Source organism: Euprymna scolopes, chromosome 46 (assembly GCF_053919585.1).
Source record: "Euprymna scolopes isolate OS-2025 chromosome 46, ASM5391958v1, whole genome shotgun sequence".
Classification (NCBI taxonomy): domain Eukaryota; kingdom Metazoa; phylum Mollusca; class Cephalopoda; order Sepiida; family Sepiolidae; genus Euprymna; species Euprymna scolopes.
The window spans coordinates 146235377-146244238 of NC_136527.1; the positions used below are offsets into that span (position 1 = coordinate 146235377).

The 8862-nt window shown below is 28.5% G+C and overlaps 1 long non-coding RNA gene across 1 annotated transcript in view; it reads right to left on the bottom strand.

The window, feature by feature from the left end:
- LOC145271406 (uncharacterized) overlaps positions 1-2826 on the bottom strand; it is an 8847-nt gene extending 6021 nt beyond the window's left edge. The window contains exon 1 of the long non-coding RNA XR_013865859.1: positions 2561-2826. This is a non-coding gene — a long non-coding RNA (uncharacterized LOC145271406). The remainder of the gene's footprint in view (positions 1-2560) is intronic.
- Between the last annotated feature and the right edge of the window lie 6036 nt (positions 2827-8862).

The following is an 8862-nucleotide window of genomic DNA, read 5'->3' on the forward strand; positions in this document are numbered from 1 at the left end:
TTCGCATTTATTGATTTTATTAATGTTTTAATAAAGTTATAAAACTTTGTTACATTAAATAAAGTAGTTGAAAAAAAATCATTATTTCGGCGCTAATGTAGGTGTATCAGAATTTTTGTATGAATTTTTGACACCCCTAACACAAAACTGCAAATAAAATAAAAAAAATCTCGTAATTTCTCAGTTAAAAGTGGGTTATTTATTTTCTTTATGGATTATACTTCCAAAATAAACTATTAAAGTTGTTTTAAAAGTAATAGAAATATATTTTTTTAAAACAGTAATGAATTTTCCGAACTCAATATTTTTCAATTTTTAAACTTTAAAAATCTATCAAAATTTTTCTATTGATTCTATTTTTACGATATTTTCAGGGTAAATGTGAAATTTTCTGTTCTTTCCAATAAACCGAATATAATATTTTAGACAAACGTTTTTTTTTTAATTCACGCCCCCCCCCATTTTCAAGTTTCTATTAAAAAGTAAATAATTAATTTACTCACCGAAAAGTAAATAATTAATTCACTCACAAATTGAAGAGAAAAGGTCAATAAATAATATTATTCAAATTTAAAACAAAAAAAAACCCGTAGTGTTTTTTTTAGAATTTTACCTGTAAAGTTTGAAGTTTAAAACCTTTTTTTTTAACCACGTTAGTTGTTTGTTTTTTTTTTTTTGTTTTTGTTTTAATGAAACCTTGGTCCTTTAATTTTAATGAAACCTTAGTCCTTTAATTGAAAAAAAAAATTAGGGCTTGAATTACATTTTTTTTTTTTTAATGAAACCTTGGTCCTTTAATTTTAATGAAACCTTGGTCCTTTAATTGAAAAAAAAACTAGGGCTTGAATTACATTTTTCGAGGAGTTATAAGCTTGAAAAGACAGGGGGTCGAATAATTCACGCCTCTCATTTTGAAATGTCTATTAAAAAGTAAATAATTAATTTATGTACCAGTCTTATATATCACAAATTGAAGAGAAAAGGTCAATAAATAATATATTCAAATTTAAAACAAAAAAAACGGTTTTTTAGAAATTTACCTGTAATGTCCGAAGTTTAAAACCTTTTTTTAAAAAAAACACATTGTCTTTTTTTTTTTTTTTAATGAAACCTTGGTCCATGCTCCTTTAATTGAAAAAAAAATTAGGGCTTGAATTACATTTTTCGAGGAGTATGGAAATATGGGGTGGAATTATTCACTATTTTCACGAAATTTCTGATACACCTAGCGCTAATGTCAACAAAAACTCAGATCTAAGGAAGATATCCAGCAAAAAAAAGAAAAAAAAAAGGTATTATTTGAGACGTTGAAATAATCAGTAGATCAATGAAAGAATGTTATATGAAAAAAAAAATCATTCCATTAGGCACCGCCAAAACTGGGGGAGGGGGGGGCAGGTAAGTACTTTTTGACGGACCGTCTTTTTAAAAATCTACCAAAAATCAGTTAATTATCCGATCAATACGAAATTTTCAGCGATTATTAGGAGAAGAATGAACTTTATAACAGTGTATGTATTTTTCATAAACGATATTTACATATACATATTATTTTACTTACAACCCCCCTTGTTTTGAGGGGGTACAAATATGCTTAAAATAATCATCTGAATCTGATATTCAGACGTCAAAATAAGGTATGCAAACAATTTTTTTTTTTAAATCCATAATTCTGTCCCTTACAACAGCACAATATGTTTTGTTCGGTTTCAGATGATTATTTTAAGCATATTTGTTCCCACTTCAAAACAAGGGGGGGTTGTAAGTAAAATATATATATATGTAAATATCGTTTATGAAAAATAAGTACACTGTTATAAAGTTCATTCTTCTCTTAATAATCGCTGAAAATTTCGTATTGATCGGATAATTACCTGATTTTTGGTAGATTTTTAAAAAGACGGTCCGTCAAAAAGTACTGACTCCCCCCCCAGTTTTGGCGGTAGCTTAAATACTTCAAAATCTCCTTAAAAAGCCTGACGCTGATTGATGAATAAATAAAGAAAAACAAATTTCTTATTTTTAATTTTTTTCGTTAATTAACAAGTTAATTTATTTTTTGTTTATTAATTAACATCGTTCTGTTTTGTATGCGTAAATTAATAAGCGTTGTAAAATATGATCAGCGCCAAACTTTAGATATGAGGCGGAAGTTGTGACAAAATAATACAAACTTAATCTTTCAACCAAATACAATAAATTTCAATAAAATAAGTCAATATTTTAGAAAATAACTTCAATTAATCTTCGAATAATCACCGAATATGTTTTAAAGAAATAAGAGTTACCAATGTAAGAAAAAAACAAACAATTTTCCTGTAATTCAATAAATGGCTTATTAAACATTTATGAAATAGGAGTTACCGCCCTTGGTGAAAACGAAAATAATGGTCTTGGCTCCTATCATGCATAAGAGCTAAATAAACTTCAGTAACATAAATTAACCTTTAAGAAAATAACTTTGATGATATCAATTAAAAAAAAATCTATGAAAATGTAATTGAACGAATCATCAAATATGTTTTAAAGAAACAAAAAAATAATAAAAAAAAATACTTACTAGGAAAAAATAAGCTTATATGTTATTCGTTCGTCGAAAACTTAATGATGTGACGATGTTAGTGAAGAGTTTTACGATTTCACAATGGTGAGGAGAGAGCTAGTTCGCAGAAAATTAAAAAAAAAAAAGGCAGGGATTTTAATGAGACATTTTTAGACGGATGCGATGTTTTTAGTGAATATTTAGGGTAATTTTTTTTTTTTTTTCATATATCGTAATATTTTAATCTTTTAAAGATAGGTACGGGCAAAATGAATGCCGATGCTCAAAATTAGGCACCGCCAAAAATGGCCGCAAAATCAAGTTGTTGTTGTTTTTTAAAACGAAATTACATTTATTAAAATCCATTATTTCTGAGTAACTTTTTTTTTTCCAGAAAGATAAAACCCTGAATTTTATCATATAGAAAACAGAATAATGTAAAACTTTTTCTACTATTTTTAATTCAATTTTAAATGTTAAATTTTCCCAAAAAGTTAACAATTGACATTTTTTGTCTTGCACAAAAAACGTACTTAAATATTTAAAAAAAAAAGGGTTTTTGAAATAATTAATTAATTTATTTATTATCTAACTAAGATTTAGGATGATTTTCTAAGAGAATATGCAAAAATATTATAATATAAGTGCCTGAATTTCAAATAATTCCATTTATTCATATAGGTAACCAAATATTTCGCGTTGACGTAGAGTTCAGATCGAGTCTGTTTACGTTTTCTTTTGATGATAAGAAAACTATGGAAGACCAAACAGGCCAAAAAAACTTATTTTTCAGTGACGAAAATTTCAATGTATTATTAAGCTGAGGCTGGCCAGTACCAGATGGGTGACCATTTGTATGCGTTTGGTTTTTAATGTGTATGTGTGTGGGGGGCAGGCTCCCCAAAATGGGGGGGGGGGGCAATTTAAAGCTGAATAAAAAAAAATTATTTCAGCGCGTTTGGTCCACCGTAGTCGAAAGGCGGCAAACGTTTTCAAACGGGATCGAAAAAAATGATGCTATTTTTAACACAAAGGGCACAATATTTATCGAATTTTTTGGGGGGGTATCGATTATTCAAAGCATGCCCTGTTTAATAATGGTCATGCATTATTCGGCTCGCTAAAAAAAAATTGTTAATTTATTTATCAAAAATTTTAAAATAGCTTTTTTCGTATAAATATTAAAAATTTTTTTTTTTTGTTTTGCTTAACTTAAATTAATTATTTTACTTAACATATTCACCGAATTTCACACTTCAAAACTCAAAAGCGGGATAATTAAACACAATCGAAGTTCTGATATTCAGACGTCAAAATAAGGTATGCAAACAATTTTTTTTTTTTTTTTTTTTTAAATCTATAATTCTGTCCCTTACAACAACACAATATGTTGATTTCAGTTTCAGATGATTATTTTAAGCATATTTGTTCCCACTTCAAAACAAGGGGGGTTTTGTAAGCAAAAAAATATATATATATATAAATATCGTTTATGAAAAATAAGTACACTGTTATAAAGTTCATTCTTCTCCTAATAATCGCTGAAAATTTCGTATTGATCGGATAATTACCTGATTTTTGGTAGATTTTTAAAAAGACGGTCCGTCAAAAAGTACTGACCTGCCCCCCCAGTTTTGGCGGTGCCTACTCAAAATGTATAAACATTTTTGGTAAAATCCATTGAAAGCGGTCGGTGGTTCTATGAGAAAATAAAGCTGTGTACGCATTATAAATGTTTCTTTTCTGTGTCTTACGTTATACATTAGTACATTAGGGGTCATTTCGAGTTAAAAGTTTATTTACTGCACTCATCTGGACTAAAGAAAATCATGATTTAAATGTGTATGTCTCGTCTAAATAACTAACGATAATTCTCTGATATGGCCGACAAGACGGGTGATCAAAAAGTCAGATCGAGCGTACCGGAAAACGAAATGAGATCAAATGAGGTCTCATTTCGTTAGTCTCATTTCGTTTTTCGGTACACGGTACGCTCGATCTGATTTTTTGATCACCCGTCTTGTCGGCCATATTAGATATTCATCGTTAGTTATTTACACGAGACATACACATTTAAATCACGATTTTCTCTAGTCCAGATGAGTGCAGTAAATAAACTTTTAACTCGAAATGACCCCTAATGTACTAATGTATAACATAAGACACAGAAAAGAAACATTTATAATGCGTACACAGCTTTATTTTCTCATAGAACCACCGACCGCTTTCAATGGATTTTACCACATTTTGAGCCCTCTCTTTACTTAAAAATTCACCAAAAATCAGAGAATTAACCAATTTTAATGAAATTTTCAGTATTTATCAAATAATGATCGCAGAATATAATGAACTAATTATTTTTATCTAAATCTCAGTGGAAATGTATTATTTTGTTAAAAAATATACCTGGTTTTCAGTAGTAAATAACAGGAATAAAAAACTATACAAAATACTATTAAAAACCCGCCGAATATATGTCAACCTATGTCACGGTAACATATATTGAGCGAGTTTTTAACAGTATTTTATCCAGTTTTTTATTTATAACACCTTTTCCCAAACTTACCGTGTTAAAGAGAGAATCAGACGCCATCTTGAATTTTCGAATACATCTACATCGGTAAACACTGTATGTTTTTTTCGAGCTGAATAAACATGTTACATTGAATAAAAACACAAAAAATACATCCAGTTTGATAGAAAAGTAACTTATCTTGCCTTTGATAACATTTATTTATTATATATTTGTTTTTTTGACAACTTTTTCGAATCTATGTGTCACTGTACAGTAATACAAACCCGGTTATGGTTTTCACTAGTAAATAAAAAACACAAGAATTTATTTTTGCTTTTTTTTTTTATATATAAATAAAGCATCGTAATTTGTAAAAATTATTAAAAAAAAAAAAAACTTTTACAGGAACATTACGAAAAAAGCCCCAAAGTCCGTATTAATGAATTCAATATAACTCGAAGAAAAATGAATTTCTCGAACTACCGATATTACCAGTGAGTAAAGCATTGTTTATTTATATAACCTCGAACAATAATTTAAAAAAAAAAAAAATTAATTTAAAAACTGGAACATAAAAAATAATCAAATTAAAAAAATGGAAAAATTTATACAAACGTTCCATGTCGGTAACCTCGAACAATAATTAAAAAAAAAATTAATTTAAAAACAGGATCATAAAAAATAAATTAAAAAATGATAAAAATTGATACAAACGTTCAGAATAGAAATATACGGATGACCGTCTGGGTGGGGGATGGGGGAATCTGAAACCCCTACCTCCTTTTACTGCCATGACTTCATTTTTAAACAGCGTTTTGATTCGCTGAAATTTTGGGCTTCCGTATAATCGTGTTTACAAACTGTTATCGGTTGCGTTTTGCTGAACGGCATAATTACTTGCTTTTTGAGGGCTAATTAAGCTGTATTTTGTATAAACATTTTTTTTTTAATTTATTTAATTCAATATCTTAGGACTTTATCTTTGAAATAGACCCAGAAAACTAATATTTATCTTTTGAAGGATTTTTACAATGAATTTATTTAACTTCAAAATTTGGCTGAATTGGTTAGCTCGCCGTGAAACATTTTCATAACTTTTTGGCGTTTCTATTACTTGTACACATAGATTCGAAAAATAAACTAGACAAAATACTGTTAGAAATTCGCTCATTATATGTTACCGTGACATAAGTTGACATATATTCGGTGTTTTTTTTAAATAGTATTTATCTAGTTTATTATTTATAACACCTTTTCCCAAACTTACCATGTTAAAGAGAGTGTCGGGCGCCATTTTGAATTTTCCAATACATCGGTAAACAATGTATGTTTTTCGAGCTGAATAAACATGTTACATTGATAAAAACAAAAAAAAATGAATCCAGTTTGGTAGAAAAGTAACTTATCTTGCATTTGATAATATTTATTTGTTATATATTTGTTTTTTGGCAACTTTTTCGAATCTATGTGTACAGTAATACAAACCCACTTTTTTTTCATGTGTACAAATATTTTTTTCTGTAGGAAATTAACTTTCGAATACAATCAAAAAGTAGTCAGAAACCTACAAAAAAACAAAAACAAAAACGAGTGTTTTTATTAAAAAAATAAAATCATTGAAAATTTTATATCTATATCATTAATTGCTAGGTGAAAGATAATGTTTTTAAATTGCAACAAAATGTACCTTACATAAAATAAATCCAAGGTAATTTTTGATTCAATTTAAATTATATTTTTATACGTTATTTTGTAAAATTTATAAAAGTGCACTTTGAAGATAAATAAATTTCAAATTGAATCTTGTACCTTTATTTTTAAAGCCTGTAGTAAAAAAAACATTTTGTTTAACAATTTTCATGCCTTGGATGAAATGCTTTTCTAACTTGTATCTCATCTTTTTAAGATTATATTTTAAAACTCTCCTTCTCTCTATTTCAGTTTGTATTTCTCCTCACACTACAACTCATTTTTGCATCCCCCTCTTTGTATTATTACAGGTTTAAATATTCTCTCTGTTTCAGTTTGTATTTCTCCTTACACCGCAACTCAGTTTTTTGCAACCCCCTCTTTGTAATATAGGTCTGAATAATGAGAAAATCTGAATTTTTTTAACAAAAACTTTAAAATAACTTTTTAAGATTAAATTTTTTTAAACTTCTTTCGGAATAGAAAATCTTTAAAATTTAATAAGGAACATGTTTCATATAGGTTTCATGAACAAATATTCAGTACATAACGAGAAAAATAGAGATGAATATTTCAAAAGGCCTGTATACCTGGTTACGGTCAATAGTAGTCCTTGCCAGCGAAAGTCTTTGTTATTGTAATTCTATTATTATTTAAAGCATTTTGTGTCCTGCTCTTTCACGCGAGGACTAATTTAACAAGAAATTATTTTTTTAGAAAAAAGGCGCTTCTTCAAAATCTCTCTAAATAAAGGAAAATTCATGATATAAAAATAATTTTAAAAAGCCGTTTTAACTTTAAAAATTGAATTGGCCTTTCATATTTTGACTTATTTTTTTTAATTTTTAATACAGAAAAAATCTATTTTACAAATTAAAATTAGAGTGCTCAGGTGGTTAAATCTAATATATATATATGTCTGTCTCCATATTTTCAACTTCTTTAATCGGTTAATACGTGTGTTAAGTTAGTGGTAATGTCATTAGATTTGAATGCTTCGATTTTACCTGATGGTACCCAAATACTTTTTTTTTACTTTTGAAATCACGACTCTATGATAATATGAATAATATGAAATTTGGACAAATTAACATATCATATTTAAGCGTATTTTACGCCCATGCAAAGCTCCCCCCCCCCCGCTAGTTATTTTCTACTTTTTTTTTTTTTTTTTTTTTTTGCAATGAAAGCTCTTGGTGTATTTTAGTGACTCTTTTGGGTTATTTCCTTAGCAAACTTGTTTTCTGATTTTCTGACAACTTTTTGAAATCACGACTCTATGATAATATGAATAATATGAAATTTGGACAAATTAACATATCATATTTAAGCGTATTTTACGCCCATGCCAAGCTCCCCCCCCCCGCTAGTTAATTATAGTTATCTTCTACTGTTTTCTTTTTTTCTTTTTTTTGCAATGAAAGCTCTTGGTGTATTTTAGTGACTCTTCCTTCAAACTTTTTCTGACAACACATAACAAATGCTCCCCCAGACCAACAACTTTTTTTCTGCATCTGTAACTTAATCGAACCGCAAATTCCATGAATTATAATTTAAAACAAAAATAGATTCTTGAAAACGTTCGAACGACATTGTCACATTCGAACTGTTACGTTTGGTTATCCTAACTCGACTTCCTTCCCATCTCAACTTCTGATATTTTAGTACGTCATTTTTTTTTTTTTTAGGGAGACACACTGATATACAAATTAATGCATATGAAACTACATTTCCCCCTGATCCTTAAATCACATCATAACCCCGTGCCAAGATCGGCAATCAGATGAACTTCCAACACCGCTACCAACACATGCAAATCGTTTAATATTTCCATCTCCTAACGTTGTCTAATTTTCAAATGTTCGGCACAAATCGTTTAATATTTCCATCTCCTAACGCTTCGATTTTATCTGATGGCACCCAAAAACATTTTTTACTTTTGAAATCACGACTCCATGATAATAATTTCCGTAGCAAACTTGTTTTCTGATTCTCTGATAACACGTAACAAATGCTCCTCCAGACAAACAACTTTTTTTTCTGCGTGTTATTCTGTTGTGTCAACATTTTTCTGTGTTTTAGTGTATCGTCTGTTAATATCCCTCTGTGGTCAGTT